Source organism: Salvia splendens, chromosome 17 (assembly GCF_004379255.2).
Source record: "Salvia splendens isolate huo1 chromosome 17, SspV2, whole genome shotgun sequence".
Lineage (NCBI taxonomy): Eukaryota > Viridiplantae > Streptophyta > Magnoliopsida > Lamiales > Lamiaceae > Salvia > Salvia splendens.
The window spans coordinates 14,929,807-14,956,166 of NC_056048.1; the positions used below are offsets into that span (position 1 = coordinate 14,929,807).

General features: G+C 37.4%; 2 long non-coding RNA genes across 2 annotated transcripts; both read right to left on the reverse strand.

Moving 5' to 3' along the window:
• Window positions 1-3,219: 3,219 nt before the first annotated feature.
• LOC121774781 lies at window positions 3,220-4,415 on the reverse strand. The gene is made up of 4 exons (XR_006045014.1): window positions 4,369-4,415; window positions 3,973-4,101; window positions 3,708-3,799; window positions 3,220-3,281 (listed from the first exon to the last, which is right to left on the reverse strand). It is a non-coding gene; the product is annotated as an uncharacterized LOC121774781 (long non-coding RNA).
• Window positions 4,416-10,852: 6,437 nt separating this feature from the next.
• On the reverse strand, window positions 10,853-11,330 carry LOC121774785. The gene is made up of 2 exons (XR_006045019.1): window positions 11,292-11,330; window positions 10,853-11,158 (listed from the first exon to the last, which is right to left on the reverse strand). It is a non-coding gene; the product is annotated as an uncharacterized LOC121774785 (long non-coding RNA).
• Between the last annotated feature and the right edge of the window lie 15,030 nt (window positions 11,331-26,360).

Sequence of the window (26,360 nt, forward strand, 5' to 3'; positions counted from 1 at the left end):
AGGCACAGAATCACTGCAGAATGTGCCTTGAGCTGCATCTCCTCCATCTTTGCCTGAGCTTTATCATCAAGCACTGGAGCCTTTCCTTTCTCCTCTGGTTTTGCAAGAACTGCGGCCAAGCCTTGTTGAATCAAAACCGCCTTCATCTTCATCTTCCACAGGCTATAATCATTCTTGCCTGTGAACTTTTCTGCATCAAGCCTTGCTGCCATCTCTGAAACCGTTTGATCCTCTGCAAATCAGCTTCAATATCCCTTCCCACAGACGGCGCCACTTGTTGGGTTTTACACACACAAGGCTTTCACACACTCAAGAAGATCACACACACACTCACTGTTGTATGAGATCACACAATGCAGAAACACACACACTCACACTTTGAGTATTGAAGATGATAATCTTGGAGAGAAACTGGAAAACTCTTTATTGATAAAACTACTAACTACATACACGGTTTATGAGCTATTTAAAGCTCTACAATCAAGTAGCAACTGCTACTAACTAACTACAACAAGAATCAAGAAAACAAGAAGAATAACCGCTACATCTCAGCTAACTAACTGCTGCTCCAACGGCTAGTTTCTCTAGGTTGCTTCTTCCTTCTCGGCTCAAGACCGAACTCCCTTCTCGGCTCAAAACCGAACTCCCTTCTCGGCTCAAAACCGAACTCCCTTCTCGGCTCAAAACCGAACTCCCTTCTCGGCTAGTTTCAGCTCAAAGCCGAGCTTCCTTCTTCTGCCTTCTTCTTCCAACTGAAATGAGCACTCCATTATTACATATAAAGATATCTGGCATATTCAGACAGCTGTCCAAGAGCATCGGTAGTCGGAGGCTGAGCACCAAGTCCAGCCATCCAACCATCCATTATTGCTGTAGAGAGAATTTCCAGCTGACCAGTTGCTCCTGCAGCCATGTCATCTGCAATGGAAAGGAAATCGAAGTTCTCTACAAGCCAATTTCAAATTTGACGCTGGAGCGCGCCAGCAGGGGTATGAACAAAAAGAGCCGCAAGAGCCTTTTTTCCATCTGAATAAATTTTTGCTTCTTCGGTTATTTCCTTGAGCTTTCCGCCTGCTATATGCTGTCACCAGGTCTCCTATATTAGTAAATGAGATGAATCAAACACACTGCTCAGCATCATTGATCTCACTTATTCGAGCATCATTGATCTCACTTATTCATTGTAAAAAATCAGCAAAAGACCTGAGATAATGCTTTTATAATGGAAATAGAAAGAAAACATAATAGACATCACCAACTGAAGAAACACAATAATAGCTAAATCCTCTTCGATGAACAAAGAGATAAGGAGGAGGAGGTAACTTAAGGGCATATTCTTTCCATGTTTTCCCTTTTTACGTTTATGCAGTTTATCTTAAGGTCAGGTCAGGCTTGAACTTTGAAATGCTATATATTTTTAAAAAGTGTACGAAAGAATAATACAAAACTAACAATCTCGAGGTACCAAAACCACTCCCTGAATAAAAAAATCATTGATTGTTGCTTTGCTTCTGAAATGACAAGGTTAGAACAGCCCTCCCATCCACTGTGTGTGGATTTGTTGCTTTGCTAATGAAATTACAAGGAAATCGTTTCAATTTAGTAGCGTATTCAGGCTTCAGTTGTTAGAGAGGTGTAACTCATCTATACAGAAATAAAGAATAACATAAACATGCTAGAATGGAAAAGACATTAAATCTAGTGATGAATACAAATGGAATCAAGAAGGAAAACACGTATTCAGGCTTCAGTTGTTAGAGGTGTAACTCATCTATACAGAAATAAAGAATAACATAAACATGCTAGAATGGAAAAGACATTAAATCTAGTGATGAGTACAAATGGAATCAAGAAGGAAAACACGTATTCAGGCTTCAGTTGTTAGAGGTGTAACTCATCTATACAGAAATAAAGAATAACATAAACATGCTAGAATGGAAAAGACATTAAATCTAGTGATGAGTACGAATGGAATCAAGAAGGAAAACATTACTAATTTACCTGATCAATTCCAAGTATCTTCAGAACTACTGATGACAACTTTGACTTCTTTTCTGGTTTTATATTTACTTTGAACCTTAAATTTGGTCCCCAACCAGCATATTCCTTGAACTAGAATCGTAACGAACTGGAGATCTTCCAAGGCTGCTACCACGGCTAGAGCTTCTACTACGTCCATTATTTGGCTTCTCAAGAAAGCGCTCAACCGGAGAAACCTTACATCACAAAAGACATTTTCACTTTTACACTCAATGCCTTATCATATTAAAAGAATTCATGTTTCACTCAAGTAGAAAAATTTGTCTATTCAGCTAGTAGATCGACACATGATAGGGAGGGCACCTTAATTGATTGTAGCTCTGGTGATCGAGCAAGCAGGGACATTATATAGAAAATCCTAACACGAGAGACAAGCATCGGATCCATCACTCTTCTGGGCTCCATTTTGCGAATGAAAGAATAAACATCTCATATTTCAGCCAGGATTTCATGCTCTCTAGAAACACCTGCCTTAATGACTGCAGCCAGTACCTGCACATAGGAAACCAAGCAGTTATCAGGAAGCTATATTTCATGAAAGATGATAGAATTTAAATTTTTAACAATCGAGTTTTTCTCACTGAGACACATACATAACCATGTATGATAACACCAGAAGGATGCAAATGCACACAAAACAAATCTTATTGATTAACCTAGGCGATAGATCCAAATGTATTGAACACCCTAAACCATAGAAGAAAAAGGTAAATCTTAACAAATACTTCAGAGCTTTGTCATTAACACATGCTCTGGAACCAAGCTAATTTTCTTAATCTTCTCAGATGCCAGAATGTTTCTGAAGGAAACTTATTTTGCAGACTGAACTTGCTGAGCAGATGCAATCATGTCATTCTTCAGCACAATGAATTTCAGCTTTCTCATCATCAGGATACCAAAAACTATATGTTGCCTACTGTATTCATAAGAGGAGGTAGAAGGTGCTGAACACATAATACTAAGGAGAGCGCAGAAAAATGCAAGAAAGTAACCAAAGGGTTTCCTCAAGGAGATCCAATCCCAAGAAAAATTATAGAATGATCAAATTTATAAAATGACGAGAAAGCTAAAATTTGAATGACCAAAAAATTTGAATCATCTGAGACGACATCTGCCAAGCGGTTTATATTAAGTTCCAGTCTGGTAACTTGCCTCGGAGGGAGCATATAACTTAACTTGCCTCGGAGGGAGCATATAACTGTCTTGAATCTATACCAAGCTTTTACCAGCAATGGAAGAACCTATACCAAACAAATGCCCATGAAAGCACCAAGTAAGGAAAAATGAAAAATTTGATAACTACATATGTATAGAAGGCAAAATCTTCTCATAGTGCAGATATTGCAATGCTTATTGTACAGTAAATACAATAAATATTTGTTATAGACCCAATTGCGACTAGGCATTACTAATAAGTAGTTAAACATCACAAGAAAAAGTTGGAAATGTGTCGTATTTGGATTTTCTCGATGTGTTAAATTTCTGCAGTACATTCAAGATTATTTCAGTTCATTTTTAGAGTACAAAACTTGCTGGATTATCTATGTAATTGTAACAATAGATCTAAAGGGTCTGGGAAATCTTTTTTATTATAAATGCAATGAACATGTATCTCTCTCAGAGTTATGACAGAAATTGCATGATGCTTTGATTTTAGAAACCAATACCTCGAGTCCAACTTTGCCATATTATGAGTTGTTGTGTTGCTAGCCACCTCATCTAGGTATGATACACTTTCAGCTTCACAGAGTTGCAAAAGCTGCAGCGAAAAAAATCACACTTACTTTAAAGAATTAAGCGCCTGTTCACACAACCACACCAAGCACAAGTAAAAGCACAAGCACATAAAATTTTTAAGGTGTGATAACTTTACCAACAGTTGTAAGATTTAAAGAAATATATCAATTTATCTTAATTGGAAAGTGCACTCACAATAGATAAAGCTTTAGATTTTAGGCGGGAGATAGCAGCCATGTATGAGGAAATATTGTCTGAGCCCGATAACTTTAAGTTCATGACGGCCTGAACCAGAATCAGAACGCCTCCATTGCCCCACTACTCCTGAATTAAAACAAATAATAAAGAAACAAAGGGGGGAAAGGAAAACGAGAAAGTAATCAGGAATGAAGAAAGAATTCAGAAGTGTGAGATTTTAGTTAACCAATGGGATAAAGTTATATGTGCTATTAATAGAACTTGTAATATACTAAGTCATAACAAGGAAGAAAATTCTCTTCTCATAGTTGTAACACCGGTCCCAATGTTAATGTAATCCATAAAGCGCACAATGAGAGAAAGTAGCACAGTTAAACGTCATAATTTACTTACTGAGGTTGATCTAGAAGACCGTGGTAAATCTGACGAGGCAGATTGTATTGACAGCAAAGCACCACTGAGTGACTGCATTGTGGGTTTGAGTAGATTAGCTCTCAAAAATAAAGCCAAAAACAAGGTCAAAATAGAAAAAAGTATCAAGTGAACTACATCAAAGAAGACAAAGACCCTAATACTTGCCTTAGGAAGGGTAGGTGTGTTGTGATGGCTTCATGTAATTAGGAGTCAACTCTCATCTAGAGAACTTGGTGGTCTCCGTTGTAGTGAGATCGAAGAGGGAATTGCTAATCCACACAATATGCTGCCGGGTCCGATCAGAGAAAATGGTGGGCCTGCAATCTGAAACCAAAATAACCGCGTCGGTGATCAGTATTGGCACTATGGCCAACATCAGGTTCAGTATAAGCCGCTGAAATACTGTTAAGTTCCCTCTCTATAAATGCTGCAAAGTATAGGATATGATGGCAGTACTAAGGCCACTCTAGATGGTCCACAGACTGCTCCAATGCCATACTCCCAAATGAAAACATCATAATGTCATAAATCCAAGGTCAGACTATAATTCACAATAATAACATTCCCTGATAACCTAGGAAGGAACAAACTTCTGAATCTGCAGGCTTCTACAAAGCATCTAAAACAGCTCGTAAAGCAATACCCAGCGTAAGGCGAGTCACGCGTTGATGCTTAATGACTGATCTGAAGTAGAAGCATTCACAAAGGATAAACATTATAGGCAAGCTGAAAATTTTACAACAGGGTAACATTACAATTAACATAGTTATCCGGGACCATGTTCTGTAAACCAATAATTTGATTTATCAATCATAATCATCAAACGGACATGTAAAGATAAAAAACTCAAACACAGTAGACTATGTATAAAACTACCTAACTGGCATATAAGAGATGTTAGGTCAAAATAAATTGTTGAGGAACTTGACCAAACAGATCACTTCAACAGAAAAAAATCATGCCATCAAATATATAGAGATCAGAGTAGTCTAGATTCCATACATTGTCATTAAATCCGGCATTGCAAAAATATTAAAATCATGAGAAAGATCAGTCACCCTGCCACAGTAGTGGCAACACAGCAAACCGAATGCCAAAGTAAAAGGAAATGTGTCACATAAGTACTTGGGAAAGAGCTTGTAAAAACATTAACAGATATATTAATATGCCAAGAGTTAACAATAAATGGGGTTTATATATCAAAGAAACACTAATATAGCACATATTTATTTGTACACGGCATATGAGACGAAGAAAAATAGGAAACTACGTATGCCTTAATTATAAAGCTGCAAGGTACCAAAGAGTGGATTAAAAAATGCTGAAAAATATCAGGCACCGTATAATAACATACAAAAATATAATATATGTAACAGATTAATTATAAAGCTGCAAAAGGCAGCAAATAATGAATTAAATAAGTAGAAAAATATAGACGCAACAACAGAGAAGTAGAAGATCAAGCAAAGCAAGCTCAAAAAGCAAAAAATAGACTTGTGCCTTCTGTCTTCAGCCCTTCCCCCCCGCTTCTTTTAAGTTAAGAAGTCAGTCAACCCCTACCACCCTCGACCTTCAGATCGACTAAGTACAATCTAGTCTATTTATGCAGTAGGATCTATCAAGGAAAACACATTAGTAGTTGAACAATAGATAACATTTGCAAGAATGAATCTAAATGCAAAGAGAAGCTTTCAAATTGACTAAGAGTAACACGAGAATATGCTGAATTATCTCGGCAGCCTCAAGTGCAACAGGAAGTGCAACAGGATTGGCACACACCTCTGTAATCTGACTAAAAAAGAATTTATTTCCTGCATACAGACAAGAAAAGGGTTACATGTTTAGTGCAACACGAAGAAGAATTCAAAGACATAAAAATAATAAACTGCTGTATGTATTCCACTTCCTACAACTAAACAAAAAATTATATCTAAATGTATGTATAAAGAAGAGAATAACTAACCACAGATCCTGGTATCGTGTTCTTCAGAATTAGACAAAGCTAGACCAACTTCAATTTTATCAGGTACAAAAAAGTGTAGAGCATCAGTTTGATTATGCAGAAGTTCTTCATTGATGGATGGCTTTAGTATGAAATGACACACTTAATATCGAACTAAAGTTAGGTTTAACAAATAAATGTTTGAATATTGAAGCAAGTATTGGTTGCAGCTTTATACCCTTCAACTCGCTGGAATAAATAGTGAGGTGGTCAAAAAAGAGCAGTTATACTGAATGAGATGGTCCAGAAACTGCTCTAATGCCTTTCTCCCGAAGGAAAACATTGGAATGTCATAAATCCAAGGTTAGACTGAAATTCACAATAATAACATTAACCAATAACCTAGGAAGGAACAAACTCTGGAATTTGCAAGCTTTCCTAAAGCATCTAAAGCAGCTCGTAGAGCAATACACAGCATATGGTGAGTCACAAGTTGATGCTTATTGACTGATCCTGAAGCAGAAACATTCACAAAGGATAAACATTACAGGCAAGCTGAAAATTTTAGAACGGGGTAACATTACAACTCATAGTTAAGTTGAATAGTATATTACAACACTATTAATCTGTTCTTATGTTCACTCAGTAAAACATAATTTGTTGTATCAATCATAATCATCAAACGGACAGGTAAAGAAAACAAACTCAAACACAGTAGACTATGTACAAACTACTGAACTGGCATATAAGAGATGTTAAGTCAAATTAAGTTGTTGAGGAACTTGACCAAATATACAGAAATCAAAGTAGTCTAGATTCCATGTATTGTACATAGTGGCAACAAGCTGCAGTTTCCATTCCTGCATTGCAAAAATATTAAAATCATGAGAAAGGTCAGTCACTCTGCTACAGTAGTGGCAACACTAACCTCATAGAAAGTATCTTTACTTGACACTAATTTAGTGTCCAACCAGCTTCCAAGGCACACGGTTTCTTTTTTTAGACGCAATTACAGCAAACCGAATGCCAAAGTAAAAAGGAAATGTGTGTAGTAAGTAACTAGGAAAGAGCCTATAAAAACATTTAACATATATATTAAGAAACCAAGATTTGACAATCAATGGGGTTTACTTATCAAAGAAACACTTATATAGCACGTATTTGTCAGGGCATATGAGACAAAGAAAAATAGGATGCTATGTATGTATTAATTAATTATGGTGCAAGGTAGCAAAAAGTGGATTAGAAAAAGTAGAAAAACGCCAGGCACAGTATAACAAACAAAAATATAATATATGTAACATATCAATTATAACAAACAAAAATATAATATGTGTAACAGATCAATTATAAAACTGCAAAATGCAGCAAAGAATGAATTAAATAAGTAGGAAAAATATAGGCGCAACAACCAAGAAACAAAAGATCACAAAGCAAGCTCAAAAATCAATAAATAGACTTGTGCCTTCAGTTTTCCACCCTTTCCCCCTCATCTTTTAAGTTAAGAACTCAGTCGCCCCCTACCACCCTTGACCTTCGGATCGACTAAGTACTTTCTAGTCTATTTATGCAGTAGGAACTATCACGGAAAACACTTTAGTTCCACGAGAGATAACATTTGCAAGAACGAATCTAAATGCTTAGAGAGGCCTTCAAATCGACTAAGAGTAGCACAAGAATATGCTGAATTATCTCAGTAGCCTCAAACGCAACAGGATTGGTACACAGCAGCTCTGCAATCTGACTCAAACAGAAAGTCTTTCCTAAATACAGCCAAGAAAAGGGTTAAGGTTTAGTGCAACAAGTAGAAGAGAATAACTAACCACACATCCTGGTATCGTGGTGATATTGTGTTCTTCAGAATCAGACAAAGCAATTCCAACCCCAATTTTATCAGGTACCAACAAGTGTAGAGCATCATAAAGATTTGGCAGTAGTTTTTCATTGATGGCTTTAGTATGAAATGACACACTAAATATCGAACTAAAGTAAATAAATGTTTGAATATTGAAGCAAATATTGGTTGCAACTTTATACCCTTCAACTCGCTGGAATAAATAGTGAGGTGGTCAAAATTGAACCGGAGCAGTAGTACACTGCCCTCCATTCCATCCATTATGTAATAACAAGTTAAACAATTACCCACACACATCAAATACTTCCCAAACATAAGTCTTGCTCGCCCTCAATAAATAGACTTGTGCCTTCAGTTTTCCACCCTTTCCCCCTCATCTTTTAAGTTAAGAACTCAGTCGCCCCCTACCACCCTTGACCTTCGGATCGACTAAGTACTTTCTAGTCTATTTATGCAGTAGGAACTATCACGGAAAACACTTTAGTTCCACGAGAGATAACATTTGCAAGAACGAATCTAAATGCTTAGAGAGGCCTTCAAATCGACTAAGAGTAGCACAAGAATATGCTGAATTATCTCAGTAGCCTCAAACGCAACAGGATTGGTACACAGCAGCTCTGCAATCTGACTCAAACAGAAAGTCTTTCCTAAATACAGCCAAGAAAAGGGTTAAGGTTTAGTGCAACAAGTAGAAGAGAATAACTAACCACACATCCTGGTATCGTGGTGATATTGTGTTCTTCAGAATCAGACAAAGCAATTCCAACCCCAATTTTATCAGGTACCAACAAGTGTAGAGCATCATAAAGATTTGGCAGTAGTTTTTCATTGATGGCTTTAGTATGAAATGACACACTAAATATCGAACTAAAGTAAATAAATGTTTGAATATTGAAGCAAATATTGGTTGCAACTTTATACCCTTCAACTCGCTGGAATAAATAGTGAGGTGGTCAAAATTGAACCGGAGCAGTAGTACACTGCCCTCCATTCCATCCATTATGTAATAACAAGTTAAACAATTACCCACACACATCAAATACTTCCCAAACATAAGTCTTGCTCGCCCTCAAGCAAGTTAGATAAATAAGCACATTCACAAGAAATTAGATGATCCTCTACTTCAAGTCACGTCAAATCACACGAATCATTTAGAGAAACTAGGTTGAGCCCGAATTCACTCGCGAGTAAGACTTTTAGAACAAGAATTGTACACGAACTAATTCCCTAAGAGATAGGCATCCAATGCTTCAATGTAAGTTCGATTTATGTCTTGGGAGTCTCAAACCATCGTCGCTAATTCATAAAGAGAAGTTCTTCCAGCTATTCTTTATTTTAAGCACATAAGATCTTTCTCCCAAAATCAAGCAAAATTCATCGCTCACAAGTCAATATGATGCATAAATCAAAAGGTCTTTTCATTTGGATGTAACGGGGCTTTTGGTAAAGGTGTGATCATATTTGGATAAGTAGCTTATCACTATTCTTAAAATACTAGCACATCCCTCACAACATCCTTCCCATCTCACTAAAATACAAAATTCTGGCAGCTCAACACCCCAAACTTGAGATTTTTCTACCTTCTAAACCAAGTGATCTTATTCTTTTGAGCATATTTCTGTTTTTCGCTCGATATTCTTTTTTCTGGCCTTGGCTTTTTTAACTCATGAAAGGCTGCCTTTTTATTTTATTTTTTTTACTTGCCTTGGCTTTTTATTTTACACATGAAAGGCTGCCTTTTTATTTTATTTTTTTTCTAGCCTTGGCTTTTTTTTACACGTGAAAGGCTGCCTTTTTATTTTTTATTTTTTCAAGCCTTGGCTTTTTTATACACATTAAAGGCTGCCTTTTTATTTTACTTTTGTTTGAAGAGACAGCTTTTTTCATTTGTATCTCAATATAAATGAATACCACCTAATGAATGTTCCAGGACTTCCATCTTTTCCTTGCCACCATAAATACCCTCCCAATAATAATGTGCTAGCACTTTAATTTTAGTGACTAGGGTAGAAAATATAGGCCAACAAACGGATATAATAAGTAGGCTAATATAGTGACTTCAAAATTTTCAACAAAGAAAATAGGCTTTTGGGGCTCAAACCGGCTCACTAGTGGTTTATGTAGGGTTAGGCATGTGATAATTTGGATATGAGGCTTTTAGTCCTATTGCCTAAATCATTTTTATGCACCAATATCAACAAGATTGCAACTCATAAAGCTCTCATTCAGTTGATCGGCCGTATGGCTTTTTGAATTAATTTTTCAAAACCGGAATAGTTCTCTCTCCTTAGCTCAAGAAATCGGGCACCAAAGAACATTATTGTCACTGTATCTGAAGCACGGGAAACCTAGTTCTCCAGAAGTTAGTAAGCAACAAGAAGTTTACAGACCAACCCTCGAGAGAAACGAAGTCTACACTAATAACCCATAAAAAAGTGGTGAAAGTAGTGACAATCAATAGAGAGAAAATCTTGCATGCAAACACAAATAACAAGTGGTGAAACACTGTTCGTGGAAGCTTTTCGTCCTCACTACAAAGTAGCATAGTACTAGGGCAATTTTTGGATATTTATGAAGCTAATATCCTCTGTTTATCGACTGGTGATGTGTATGAAATCATTAAAAACTTGGGAGATGCACAGATTAGAGAGCTGTGAGACAACCTCTCGGAAATTTACTCTTAATCATAACATGTCAATTCACATTTAAATTCTCTATAAAAATCAACATATCAGGCATGAATGAAAATAAATAGCAGCTAGGCACTCATGTATAAGTAGGAAGAATCCCAAGTTGAGTATATACGGGCTCGAACAACACCTGAAAAAGATGAGAAGTAGAGTTACCAGAATCCTCAAAGACCATGATTTTGACGACTACAAAAATGAGAAGTAGAGCTACTCCTTTTTTCATCAGGGCCGAGTCCAACACAGGAAGCTAGTTGCTCCTGCAATCCACCGCTTCCCAAGCTCCTGCAAGAAGAAACAAACTTCATTAAAATCTTATCAAGAAGACAACAGATATGATTATGATAAAAACAGATGCACTTAACATTTTATGGAAAAGGATGAATGATATCCATAGGTTAAGCAAGAGAGGTTTTACATGGAATAAATGATCTTCTGATGCAGCACGAACGATTCGGAACTCAAATTGACTTATAAATAACCTACAAAGAAGATTGTCATTCTTAGATAGCCTTAAAAATGCATTAAGTACAGAATGCACGCATGCACATAATGATAAATGTGGTGAGTGAAGCAGGTTTATGAAAGAAATGTCAATGCTTTCAGGCAGTAAAAACTCTAATCAGATGACTGGGTAAAATCTAGAAAAACCTGTTTGTTAACAATGCATTCCCGAAACAACTTTTGCTGACACAGGGACTGTAGAAATTGAAGAGAAGAATCACACTGCAGCCGAGGTGATTCAAGGTCTCTTCAGTAGTATGGGATACACTTCTAGATGAATCATTGGTCCACAGATACTTGACTTCTACACAAACAGCAGCAAATGCTGCCTCTTTGCATATGTACACCTGCCACCAACACCACTTACTCAGCCACAACATAATTTGATAACACTTTGAAATAACAACAATCAAGAAGATGAAGTGGGAAGATTTATACCTTGTAATATGCAGTCAATGCTAGAGCAACCTCTTGGTACTGTGAAGAAACAATGACCGTCAACAATTATAGACTGCAATCTATGAGAGCCGCATGAAAAAGAATCATGTCATTGGGAATGGTGTGATATTCCTAGATACGAAGTAGTAAGTATATATCTACAAACAACGGATAAGGAAATGAATATTGACCTGTATGTATGCTCCAAGTAGAACTAGCAGATAAAAGACCAGGTCAATCAGTTGTTCTTCCGATATCTTCACATCATCAAGCAATATCTGAAGAAAACATATGATGATATATGAATTAAGGGGCATACTGATGATGTATACACATATAACCACATCATAACACACGTAACAAATATGTTGCCAGAAGTTGAGAATGACTATATTTTCAAGTACATAAACAGGGAAGATAAATTAAGAAAGAGCTAGGATCAATGTGAAGATAAGGAGCTGTGAATCAAAGTTATTAAAGTTAAAGGCTAAAAGGGCTCAGGAGAGGTGGAACTAAAAAACCTATAAAGCATTAAGTAGCTCATATCATACAAATGATGGGTGAGTTTATGATCTTAGGAAGTTGTGGTTTATGCAAAAACATTAGCAACTACAGTTAAAGAAGACTAGAGGAAATTAAGTAGAAAGGTTGTCAGGATAACTAGAAAAAAACTTGTTAAAATACTTTTAAACCTCCACGTATTACAATAGTTTCTTGACTGCAAATCTCATAATATTGAGAATGAAAAATGAGAAGCAACCTAAAGCTAAAAAAGGAAAGCGAAAACAAGCAGATTGTTACATGATGTAGTGGAAAAAAAACCACTGAAGGAATACAGGTCGCTAGTAAAGCAACCAAGTCAAAATAAAGATTTTCTTTCCATCCGTTTATGTTTGTTGTCTTGCATCAATCAGCACACAAATCCAATTATAAGTGTAATATAGGACTTTTGAAAATTAACAAAAAAATAGAGCAATGCCATCTACTTGATATGATAATAGATAGCTCAGTATCACTTCCGATAACCTGTTCAATTTTGGGCACCCTGGAGGCAAGATCACACATGGAATGCAACTGAAGAATTCCACATAGCAAATACTTGAACGTGGATTTTTCCCTTTCCCAAACCATAATCGCTGCGATAAGGTGAAGAGGAAGATTCCTTGCAAATTTTTCCAAGTCAACCTGCAATAATCATGTGATTCCAACATGTGCATTCTGACGTGTAAATAGCAATAACAATATCTATAACATAAATAACAACTTTTGCAACAACCCTATTAGTTTCTATGAGTACATCCCAGATACAACAAGCCAAGAAATTGCAGATTTAACCTCTGCCGAAAATCCCAACAAACTACAGTTCTAGTATATGTATAGATAGATAGATACATATGCACCTACTCCCAATCAGTTTCACTATCACACAATTGTTTCACCACCAAAACCGAGAGAGAAATAGAGAGTCAGTGGCTGAGCCCAAATTTTAAGATAAATGCTCAAAGGGATAACACCAATCTACAAATAAGCAAGCGATATCAACCCAAGAATGTTTGGACATCACAACAAGTTTATTAGCTTCACAAATCAAGAAGAAAACCCAATGTCATGAACCCAAATCTAACTCCCTAACATATCTAGCCAAACAAGAAGATAAAATTTGTAAACTGAAAATTAATGGAAACTTACCTAAGCCGAGAAGTCCACGGCAGTCCAACGAAATTGACAGTGCAGCCGATATGGTTTGAGAATGACATACATACAGTACAGTCCACGGCAGACCCCGACGGCAGCTACTGCTCGGTGGATTCTCGAGTGCCTCTCACCGCTCGGCGGCACCTGATATCCGACGGATGGACTGATGGCATGACAGCCTTGCGACGCGGCGGCTGGTGTGCGCGACGTCAGCGATTCTGTTACGATCCGAGCTCGTAGCTTCCCTATTTTAGCTCGCCACTGCCGAACTCAGTGACTTCTTCGCGGTCTTCCTATCTTAGCTCGTCACTGCCGAACTCAGTGACTTCTTCGCGGTCTTCCTATCTTAGCTCGTCACTGCCGAACTCAGTGACTTCTTCTCGGTCTCCCTCTCTTAGTTCGGCATTGCCAAACTCAGCGATAATACGCAAAGCAACTCTTGAATGAACAATCGAGGATCGTATTATTGAATCAACAAGAAGTTTACACGATAGAAACAATCAAACGAAGAGGAGGAACTAGATCCACGATCTAAGCTCCGATTTACAATTCAACACTATACTCGACATAACCGAAAGAAATAAGCAACTCCTCTACTTATACTGTTCATCTTAGCTCACTTAACTAACTAACATCCACGTGCTCGACTCTTATTGGCTGCAACACGTCATATCTCACGTGATGATTGCCAGCTGGCTTGAGTTAGTTACACAGCAACTAACTCCTACTTAACTCCCAACTTCCAATGACTTCCTTTATAGCTCGCTATCTTGTGTTGCATGCATTTTACGCATGAATGATCATGCATGCAACAAGAAGTCACTGAGTTCGGCAGTGACGAGCTAAGATAGGAAGACCGCGAAGAAGTCACTGAGTTCGGCAGTGACGAGCTAAGATAGGAAGACCGCGAAGAAGTCACTGAGTTCGGCAGTGGCGAGCTAAAATAGGGAAGCTACGAGCTCGGATCGTAACAAGTGGTATCCAGAGCAGTCGATCTCCGGAAACTGGAACGGTGACGCGAGGCGCTGAAATGGAGAAGAAAATGGCGGAATTGATGGATCAGAAGTTAAGTGAGCGTGATCAAGTCATTCATGAGCAGGAAATCCAAATTTTGGAATTGAGGCAAGCAATCGCTACGATTAATTTGCAGAATCAGAAAAACAACGCAGCAATGGATAATGGTGAAGGAAGTAGCGAAGGAAAATCAGATTGGGGAAGATCTACTCGATATGAGTTTCCTAAATTTGATGGTGAAGGATTTGAAGGTTGGATGATGAGAGCTGAATATTTTTTTCAAGTAGCAAGGGTACCAGAGGCGGAGAAAGTAAAGGTAGCAGCAATTCATATGGAAGGAAAAGCTCTCCAATGGCATAGAGGATTTTTGACTCTACATGGAAATGAGGCGTATGTTGATTGGAGATATTACATCTCGTGCGTAGCAGCTCGCTTTGGAGCTCATGCTTTTGAGGATCCGCTTGCAGATCTGAGGAATCTCAAACAAAAAGGTACGCTACAATCATACATGGATACTTTTGATGAGTTGTATCCGAGAGCTAGTATAAGAGAGGATCAAGCACTTAGTTTTTTCTTATCTGGACTTATTGATGAACTACAAATGCCAGTGAGAATGTTTAAACCTAAGAGCTTGGCTGAGGCTTACTCATTAGCTAAATTGCAAGAACTAACTGTGAAGGCTTTAGGAATTAAGCCTAAGGTGATGCAGAGTAATGTGTATTCTAATAGCAGTTATTACTCGAGTAGTAAGCCCCTGGCAGTCACCACTAATAGTAAACCTGTGGTGAATACTAACAATTGGAGTGGAGGTAATAAGGAGCCTAATCGTTTGGGTGGTGTTAGAGCTAGCACTAATCTATCACCCAAAGAAATGGATGAAAAAAGAGCTAGGAAGGAGTGTTTCTGGTGCACTGAAAAATTCACTCCTAATCATCAATGTTCTAAGAGGAAATTTTATGTTATACAACTGATTGAGCTGGGAGACACAGCAGAAAGTGAGGAACAAGCAGATTTGGCAGATGAAACAAGGGCTGGTGAAGAACCGGATCTCCAGCTGTCTTTACATGCTGTTTGGGGTAAGAATGGACCTCAACTGATGAGGATTAAGGGAATCTGTCAGAAAAAGGCTTTAAAGATCTTAATTGATACTGGGAGTACTCATAACTTCTTGAGTTCCAGAGTAGCTAAAAAGATTAAGTGTGAACTCACTGCAGTGAGCTCTAAGGCTGTAGAGGTTGCTAATGGACAACTACTGCAATGCAATCAGAAATGTAGTAGCCTTGAGTGGGAAATGCAGGGAGCAACATTTCAAGCTGAGGTCTATCTTATTCATTTAGAAACTTATGATTTGATATTGGGTGGTGCTTGGTTGTCTACCTTGGGTGAGATTACATGGGATTTCAACAAGCTGACTATGCAATTCAAATTATCTGGTGCGGTTGTGAAGTTGCAAGGAGAGCTATGGTCACCAAAATCTGATCAATTACATTGTTTACATATCTGCAACCTGCAAGAAAAAGATGAAAATGAAAGAAAGATCAGCCAGCTGATGCCTTCAATAGAAGAGGAAATTTCCTTCTGTTATGAGATCAGTACAGAGGAAATATGGCCAGAACTTAAACTGATATTGGATGAGAATGAAGCCATATTTGCAGAGCCAAGTTCATTACCACCACCGAGGGAGCAAGATCACAAAATCATTTTGAAAGAGGGGTCTAATGCTGTCAACATAAGGCCCTATAAATATGCTTCCAAACAGAAAGATATCATTGAAACTATGATTGATGAAATGCTGAAATCTGGAGTTATAAGGCATAGTGAGAGTTCCTTTGCTAGCCCTATTGTTTTAGTCAAGAAGAAGGACTCATCATGGCGCATGTGTGTGGATTATAGAGCTTTAAATGCTATCACGGTTAAGGATAAATATCCTATACCGGTTATTGAGGAGCTTTTGGATGAGTTGGGTGGGGCTACTTGGTTTTCTAAAATTGATCTACGGTCTGGCTATTGGCAAGTTCGAATGAGGCTGGAGGACATCCATAAAACAGCCTTCAAAACTCACTCCGGTCACTATGAATTTTTAGTGATGCCATTTGGATTAACAAATGCTCCGGCCACCTTTCAAAACTTGATGAATTCTGTCTTCAGAGAGCATTTGAGGAAATTTATTTTGGTTTTCTTTGATGACATCTTGATCTATAGCAAAAGTAAGGAAGACCATGAGTTTCACTTGAAGGCTGTGATGAACTTAATGAAGCAGCACAGCCTTCTAGCTAAGAAGTCTAAATGTAGTTTTGGGTGTAGAAGGGTGGAATACTTGGGACATGTCATTTCTGCTGATGGTGTTGCTACTGATGAAGCCAAGATAGCAGCGGTTAAGAATTGGCCAAGACCAAAAACGATTAAACATGTTAGAAGCTTCTTGGGTTTAACTGGATATTATAGGCGATTTGTATACAATTATGGAGTCATTGCTAAACCATTGATAGAGGTGACAAAAGGTGCTGCATTTAGTTGGCCTGAGGAAGCACAAGAAGCTTTTGATAAATTAAAAAGTGCTATGATATCTGCACCAGTTTTAGCTTTACCCGATTTCTCCAAGGAGTTTGTAGTTGAAACAGACGCATCTGGAGTGGGTATTGGTGCTGTACTAATGCAGGAGAAACATCCTATAGCTTTTATCAGCAAAGCCTTAACTCCTAAACATCAAGCCCTGTCTGTGTATGAAAAAGAACTCTTGGCTATCTTGATGGCAGTAAAAAAATGGTATTACTACCTGCAATGTAGGAGGTTTATAATCCTAACTGATCATCAGAGCCTCAAATATTTGGTTGAGCAGAAGTTGACAACTCCAACTCAACAAGCTTGGATGACAAAACTTATGCAATTCGATTATGAGATAAGGTACAAGAAAGGATGTGATAATGCAGTGGCTGATGCCTTATCTAGGGTGCCAGAATCTATGATATTTGCTCTAACTTCTCTTATAATTCCCTTGGAATTAATTGAGCAGATTAAGGAATCTTGGAAAGCAGATCAACAAATTCAATTAATTTTGAATGCAAAACAGACTGATACTACTTCTCACCCTAAATTTAGCTGGAAAAATGGTGAGTTAAGGAGAAATGGCAGACTTGTAGTTGGAAATGATGTATTCTTGAAGGCCAAAATTCTAACTATATTCCATGAGTCTGCAACAGCTGGCCATTCGGGTGTGTTGGGAACTTACAAGAGGATCTCTGCCTTGTGTTATTGGCCTAAGATGATGAAGGATGTTAAAGAATTTGTGAGGATGTGTGTGACTTGCCAAAGATATAAACCAAGCACTACTTCCCCGGCTGGATTACTTCAACCCCTGCCTATGCCTGCTGCAATTTTTACTGATATCACTATGGATTTCATAGAGGCTTTACCTACTTCGCATGGAAACGACACTATATTTGTGGTGGTAGACCGGTTGAGTAAGTATGCTCATTTTATGGCTTTGTCCCATCCTTTTACAGCCAAGAAAGTAGCAGAAATATTCATGGATTTTGTTTTCAAATTACATGGCATGCCTGCTAAAATTGTGAGTGATCGAGGTGCTGTGTTTGTGGGAGCTTTCTGGAAGGAGTTTATGACTTTATTGGGTGTGGAATTGCTATATTCTACAGCCTATCACCCTGAGACCGATGGACAATCTGAGGTTGTTAATAGATGTTTACAATGTTATTTGAGATGCTCTATGGGAGAGAAACCACACTCTTGGGTTCAATGGCTGGGATTAGCCGAATATTGGTACAACACTACTTATCACTCGAGTATTCGGATGACTCCCTTTGAAGCATTATATGGATTTCCACCTCCTTTACATGTCCCATACCTACCTGGGGATTCAGATATTGAAGCTATAGACATTGCTTTGAGAGATAGAGAGGAGATGATTGTCATATTAAAGAAAAATATTGAGAAAGCTGCAGCAAGAATGAAGAAACAAGCTGATCTTCATCGTTTTGACAGAGAGTTTCAGATTGGTGATTGGGTTTGGCTGAAGCTTCAAGACTATAGGCAGAAATCTATTCGGGGCAAACACCACAAGTTCGAAGCTAAGTTTTTTGGACCATATCAGATCGTGGATAGAATGGGGAAGGTAGCTTATAAGCTGAATTTACCCTCATCAGCTGCTATACATGATGTCTTTCATGTTTCATTACTGAAGCCCGCTGCAACCTCCTCTCGGGCCTATTTCAGATCTACCATCTACATCTCATATCAATGATGCTATACCACAAGCGATTCTGGATAGAAAAATGGTGAAGCGACACAATCAAGCGGCTACAAAATGGCTGATCCATTGGAAAGATAGATCCCCTGCCGATGCTTCTTGGGAATTCGCGGACGTGATCACCGAGCGTTTCCCTTGGTTCCTTGAGGACAAGGAACCTTAAGTCGGGGGTATTGTTGCATGCATGATCATTCATGCGTAAAATGCATGCAACACAAGATAGCGAGCTATAAAGGAAGTCGTTGGAAGTTGGGAGTTAAGTAGGAGTTAGTTGCTGTGTAACTAACTCAAGCCAGCTGGCAATCATCACGTGAGATATGACGTGTTGCAGCCAATAAGAGTCGAGCACGTGGATGTTAGTTAGTTAAGTGAGCTAAGATGAACAGTATAAGTAGAGGAGTTGCTTATTTCTTTCGGTTATGTCGAGTATAGTGTTGAATTGTAAATCGGAGCTTAGATCGTGGATCTAGTTCCTCCTCTTCGTTTGATTGTTTCTATCGTGTAAACTTCTTGTTGATTCAATAATACGATCCTCGATTGTTCATTCAAGAGTTGCTTTGCGTATTATCGCTGAGTTCGGCAATGCCGAACTAAGAGAGGGAGACCGAGAAGAAGTCACTGAGTTCGGCAGTGACGAGCTAAGATAGGAAGACCGCGAAGAAGTCACTGAGTTCGGCAGTGACGAGCTAAGATAGGAAGACCGCGAAGAAGTCACTGAGTTCGGCAGTGGCGAGCTAAAATAGGGAAGCTACGAGCTCGGATCGTAACAGATTCCAGACCGAGGAGAGTGCAACTGGAACGGAGGGAGCGGCTCCGAAGGGACGGAGGCCGCTGTCTGCAAGCGAGTCCAGCGAGTGTATGCGCAAAGGAGAGTCAGTGCCGGCTGCTATTGACCGACGGCGGTAGCGGTGGGCGGTCATGGTCAGGCGGAATTGAAATTTGGGAGGAATTCAAAATAGCTTTAATCGACCGAACGGAGGCTGCGTCGAATTGTTTGGGGAGAAATCAGACCGGTGATGGAGTGTAGTCTCCGGCGTGAGAAAGGCGGAAGGGTGCCGACGGGAATTGGTTCCTTCATTTGGGGATCTATGATTTGGGAGAAGGAAATTCAAATTGAATAACGGCAATTGAAATTTTTGAGGAATTCAAAATATAGCTTTAGGACGTGTTTGTCGTGAGGAAGCAAAATAAGAATTTGACCAAGAAAACTAAAAAAAATGAATTCATATATTTGAGTTTGATACACCCAAGAATTGTTGGATGAAAAACTTCCCAATGGTATTTTATTGATATTGTATTAAATGCTATTTTACATTTTTATCCCTAAAATCAATGAGCATACTTAACTTTTTATATCATTGTTATATTGTAGGGGAGGTGCATTTGAATGGCCAAAATATTGGTCGATTAAAATGGCTCTGACTTCCAACTTGTAGATAAGGGTGGAAGGAGGCCCCCGAGCACACATTATATCATACTAGTAAATTGATTGATAAAATAAAAATGATCAGATATAATGGCAACTGAAATTTGAGAGGAATTCAAAATATAGCTTTAATCGACAAAAATTTTAACTATTAAGGATAATTCTTTGGGACGTGAGTAATTCCATGATGGGCCAATGAATTGAATAAATTAGGGCTGACTTTAAGTGGGCTATATTTAAATAATTCTTTAAATTGGCTGATTAATTAATTTTTTGGTCTAAATTGATTTAGTTAATGGTGGCTAATATGTTGGATTATTTTATTAACTTCGACACGAATTAATATCCAGATTTATTTAATTCTTCAACATATTCAAGTTAAAGGCAGGAATTGCTAGTTTAAGTTCATGCAAAATAATGTTGTAAAGGCAGGAAATAAAATTAACATGCTTGCATTCTAATTAAGTTTGAATATTTTATTGAGTCTAGTCAGTATGTTATTCTTATTTTAGAAGGAACTATACTGGCAAGAAAGTTAAGACTGAAGTGAAAATTTAAATTAATAATCTAAGCAAACGTGGTGGATTTTCTATCCTACATTATTGTTATTGTGTGGTTTTTCTTCCTAAATACTCCCTCCATCCATGGAAAATAATCTTATAAAGTCATTATGAGATTTTCATAAAATATAGTCTCATTTCTAAAAAAATATAAAGTTTCACTCTCATATTTTATCTATTTTTTTATCTTTCTCTCTTACTATATCAATTTCTTATTAGAACACGTGTCGTCCACAAATGAGACTATTTTTTATATCGGAGGGAGTATAAGTTAGTCTCATTTCTAAAAAAATATAAAGTTTCACTCTCATGTTTTGTTTTGATCATTTTCTATTTGTTTGACTAGCACGGGGGGGAGCATACCTATTTGGCTTTACAAAACTTCTTTTCCGAAAATTAAATACTTTGGCACTACCAATCTACTAAACAAATGACGTTGACTTATTTGTTTATTATACATTTAAATATGTAAAACAACCATTAAATGTAAAAATAAAACACATATGAAAAAAATAATTTGTTTTATTCCTTGAAAAATAATCGAAGAATTTTTACAATATTCAAGCACTCGAAAAATATTTTACAGTATACGAAATACTAATAAAGAAAATATAAGATACTTATTTATAGATGAAGTGAGAAAGTATTAATTATGTGTAGTGTGAGACCATTTACTTAAAAAGTAAATTGAACTCAGAATTGAATAATAACATCACTCTCCCTCTGTAGCCATTAGGAGTCTCATTTGAGTTTGGCACGGGTTTTAAGAAATATAATGGAAAGTGGGTGAGTAAAAATAGTGGAATGTGGAACCCATTTTTTATACATATTAGGTTTATAATAGAATGTGAGGGGATATGATTACTTCTTCTTTAAGAAATATATTAGTCTAATTTATGTAGTATTAGTACAATTGTATTACTTCTTCTTTATTTACCGCTAATTTGTATATTTTTCATAAATTATGAATTACTAGCTATTAAATAAAAGCAGAGTGTGGATATGATTACTCGCTGACAGAAGGACATTCACGCATCTTTTTATTCTAGTTTCATTTAAAGTAAAGTTTGGTTTTTGAAAATTCATACATAATATTGCATTAATTGTGGTAATGAATCATTGGGTAATGATAAAATGCAAACTCTATATATCGTACAAACTCTAAACTATGATCAAGGTCGTTAGAAAATGTCAATAAATGGCCAAATAACAGCAACAAAAATGTCAACATAACCGTTGACATTGTGTTGACAATTTTTGTTGTTGTTATTTTTTATAACGGAATACTTGTACAAAACAAATAAACCAGACATAGGAACTATTTGACAGATTATGGGATTAATAACATGTTAACACAGAATTGCATGTTAGAATGCAAATAATTCATGCTTAAAGAAAATAAATCCTAAACATGAATACTACGGTTTAGAGTTACCGATTTGATTATCCAAAGAATCATCGATTACTTGCACCTTCTCCACGTGATGACCTTTAATACGAGACCACGGATCTTCTAATCTGTACTTGAACTCAAGTTATGACCTTTGGGTGGGCAAAGCTTGTCAAAACCGAAAGGACTCGACTAGAAAGTGTCGGGGTTTGGTGCCCCTTGCACAACGGAAGACTTGGACAAAATAAATTAATCAGATAAGGAACTATTTGATCGATTATGCAATTAATCAATTCACATGTTAAACAAATAATTTCATGCTAGAACGCAAATAATTCATGCTTAGAAAATAAAAATCCTAAAACATGAATACTACAGTTTAGAGTTACCGATTTGATTCTCCAAAGAATCGTCTATTGCTGGTTCCCGAACTGTATTCCGAAATTAGTGTGGCTGATCTTATCAAAATACTATGACTCGAATAAACAAGACAGAAATTCCTCACGGAGGAGAGCTGAAGAAAAAATCATCTCCTCCAATCATGAGAGGGAAAAAAATTTCATAGTAAACAAAATTATATTTTCTATCTCATTTATTCTCCTATTTATATAAAGTTGATATTGGGCCCTGTCATGGATCTATGGAATGTTTTGGATATGGCCTCACCCAATTAGCTTTTTACTAATTAAATTGAACCCACAATTTAATACAAACTTATATTGGAATATTATTAGCAGCCACTACAGAATTAATATTGCACTGCTGATGAGGCTAGTTTCATGCATGTGTTCCATGATAAAACTGCACCCAATTCTACTATCTAACGTGCGAATATGAGCCAGGTGTGTGTGAAAGTCCACCATATTCCAAGGATGTTCTGATCAACTAGGCGGACAGACGAATCGAGAAAAAGGAGTGAAACTGCTGTGTGAACGGAACAAGTCAGATCAACCGGAGCCAACATGAGTTCCCACATAAAAGATGGAGCTAAAAACCCCTACCAAAATCCAAAGGCAGGAATGACATTTCGAGAGGACGGTACCCTAGGGATCAGAGCCCTACGCCTCTCTATAAATAACAAGCCAAGCGCGAGTAGGAGAGGGGGCGCGCACATAGAGAGAAACACATTCCTGATTTCAGCTCTCTTCAAGGGCTAAAATGGGAGCTCCCAACACTCAACACTCCTGAATTCTGGCACTCACACACTTGGTCTTAGTTTAGTTTAGTTTAGCAGCGTGGTGGTGTTAGTTTTACCAGCTCTCTCTTTTGGTTCTGTAATTCCGCTTCGAGAAGAAGCGATGAAACAATTTCTACTTTTAGTTCTGTTTACTTTTAGTTTATGCTTGACGTTCAGACTTGGATTTCAGTTTATTGATCAATGTTTTGTGGAAGTTTGTTATTATGCATGAACTCTCTGATCGATGTTTGATTACCACACGTGGAATTATGAAGCATGAATTACATGATGTCATAAGTATGTGTTATGTGTGAAAGTACTACGACATAAGCATGCGAACATAGGAAGCCACGTGGGAGTTACAAGATAAGATGAAAGAGAAGTACCCCGATTTGTTTTTGTGAGACGACCAAATTTCGGGATGAAATTTCTGTTAAGGGGGGAAGGATGTAGCACCCCAGAAATTTGTGACTTTTTTTTTATATTTGATGGCTTATTTTATTTCTATTAATGTGGATGTTGAATAAGAATTTATTTTGTGGAACTTGAGTCTCTATGTGTTTGAGTTAATTAGGTGAAATTAGTTGTTGTGAGTTATGTGAGTTAATGTGATTAAGCTTCCAATGTGTGAATTAAATTAAATGGGATCATGCATAATCATTCTAGCCATTTTATTTGAATTTTTTGGCCCTCCTATTCATTGGAAATAATACTTTTTTCTTGGATTTAATTAATTGCTTTGGGATATTTATCCAAATTAAATCCAAACCAAATTATCCCTATGCTATTCTACATGATTTTCGACTCCTTGGCCATCCCTTGAGATTTTCGAAATCTCCTATTAATTAGGAGAAGGAATTATTTTTGTAGATTTAATTCGTATCTTGTTTATCTCTTTCCTTGAATTAAAATCCAATTAAATCTTATCATATCTTGTCAAATCTCTCCATATCTTATTTTAACTAGGATTTGATTCTTTCTATAAAAAAAAAGAAACTAACCCTATTCTTCATAATACACACCTCTTTTCCTCCCTCTCCTCCCACACGTTTTTCTCTCTCTTCCTCTCTTCTCCACCAATCCTTCACCAATTCCTTGTTCTTGCATCATTGTGGAGTTGAAAATTCAAGATTTATCGAAAAATCGCATCATTCGTCATTCCTACCGATTGTTTTTCAAGAGAAGGGTGTACTTTGATTCATTTGTCTCCTTCTTACCATTGAATCCATGTTTCTTGATCCCCTCATGCATATAGTGAGTGTAGAAATCGTAGATCTAAAAATTAATCGGTTGGGAAGGATGTTTACATGAAAAAGTATGTGTACGTGTGTGTATGTATGTGTGTATGTGAGTTTGTGGATGATTCGTTGGTGAATGATATGTGAATATATGAGAACATGGTTGTGAGATCTTTTTGAAGCATGATTATGTGTTGGAAGCATGAATATATGTGTTTGGATGAATGAATAGATAAACCCTAATTCGAATTTGTGAAGCATGAAAATTGTGGTGTTCGGACGGTACATTCCGACGTATGTTTGACCGACCAAACAATCTAATTTTGGCACGAATGTTTAACTGAGTAACATTTGAGACGTCTTCTGTGTTGTGTATAAATCTCAGCCTCTTTTGACCAAAGATGAATTTTTAATGAATTTTTAAAGTTCACTGCGCAGTTCTGTCAGAAATTGTATTCTCGTCCAGTGAGTTTCGTTTTTTATTTTACCGACCTAAAGATGTGATTTTGATGTGAAGTTTTAACTGGATGGTGTTTGATGTGTCTACTGTGCTGTGGTAAAATTTCAGCCCCAACGGAGGTCGGATGGATTTTTAATGATTTTTACAAAATGACTGCGCAGTTCTGCCAGATTTCTGTCATGTTAAAATAATACGTGTTGTCAAGTTTAAATGTATTACATGTTGCATGTGTGATTAAGGAACGTATCTTATGGCGTGGTTATGTGTTATACGTTGGGGTATACTATGGTGTGTTTTCTTATGTTGGTGAACATTAGGGGATGGGCAATCTAAGAAAACGATGAAAGGAACGATAGGGCACGCATGGGTAATGTGTTGATAGAAAACTGATTGTGTTGTATTATGTGGTTATGATGTTGATAAGGGTTGTTGTGCGTATGTGGGTACGAAGAGCAAGGATTTCAATAAAGTTGTGAACCGTGTTTGTAAGAAATCGAGGTGGGCTTTCTAACTAAAGTTTTATTGTGGGCTTTCCTTACTAAAACTCTTTTACATTTCAAAAATATGATTGCGGAGCTAAAAGGGTGGTTTAAAGTGTTATGTCATGCCATGATTGTTTTTGATGTTGAGATTGTTGCTTGATGCCTAGTTCGTTTGAGCTTGCTCCGTTAGGCTATAGAGCTGTGATTGTTTGATGTTGAGATTTTTGCATGATGCCTAGTTCGTTTGAGCTTGCTCCGTTAGGCTATAGGGCTATGTGTGAAACGAATTCGGGTCTGAGTAGGGGCAAACCCTATCAGACTGTACATAGGTGGGATCGGGAGCCGTCCTTGCTAGTCGGCCGGTCTCGTGGGCGAATAGTGTGGCCACACTTTCGTCGCACTATGGTAAGAGGATGTGATTGATTGATAGTGGAGAAAGTGGGCAGATTGTTTTGACTGACCAGTCTACAAAAATGTTGTGATACTCGATGATATTCTTTTCTAAAATGTTAAAACTCGAGTTCACTGTGGTATGGATGACATAACTTTTATCAAATATTTTGGCGTGTGCCCACTGAGTAAATTAGGTACTCAGCACTGCATTTCTTTTTTTAAAAAAATTGCAGGTTGAGCGGTGATGTTGCGGCGGATGTTGAGTCGAGCCTTAAGAAATTCCGGATGCATCGTATCATCATACATAGGCGTCTCCCTATGACTCTCTAGACACCTTTATTCCGCTGCCTTGTTTCGAATCGTTCTTGATAAAGTCTTTCGTTTTGCTCTACACTACTTTATGACATTAATTACCTTGAGATATTAACCCGCTGCTTAATTGTTTA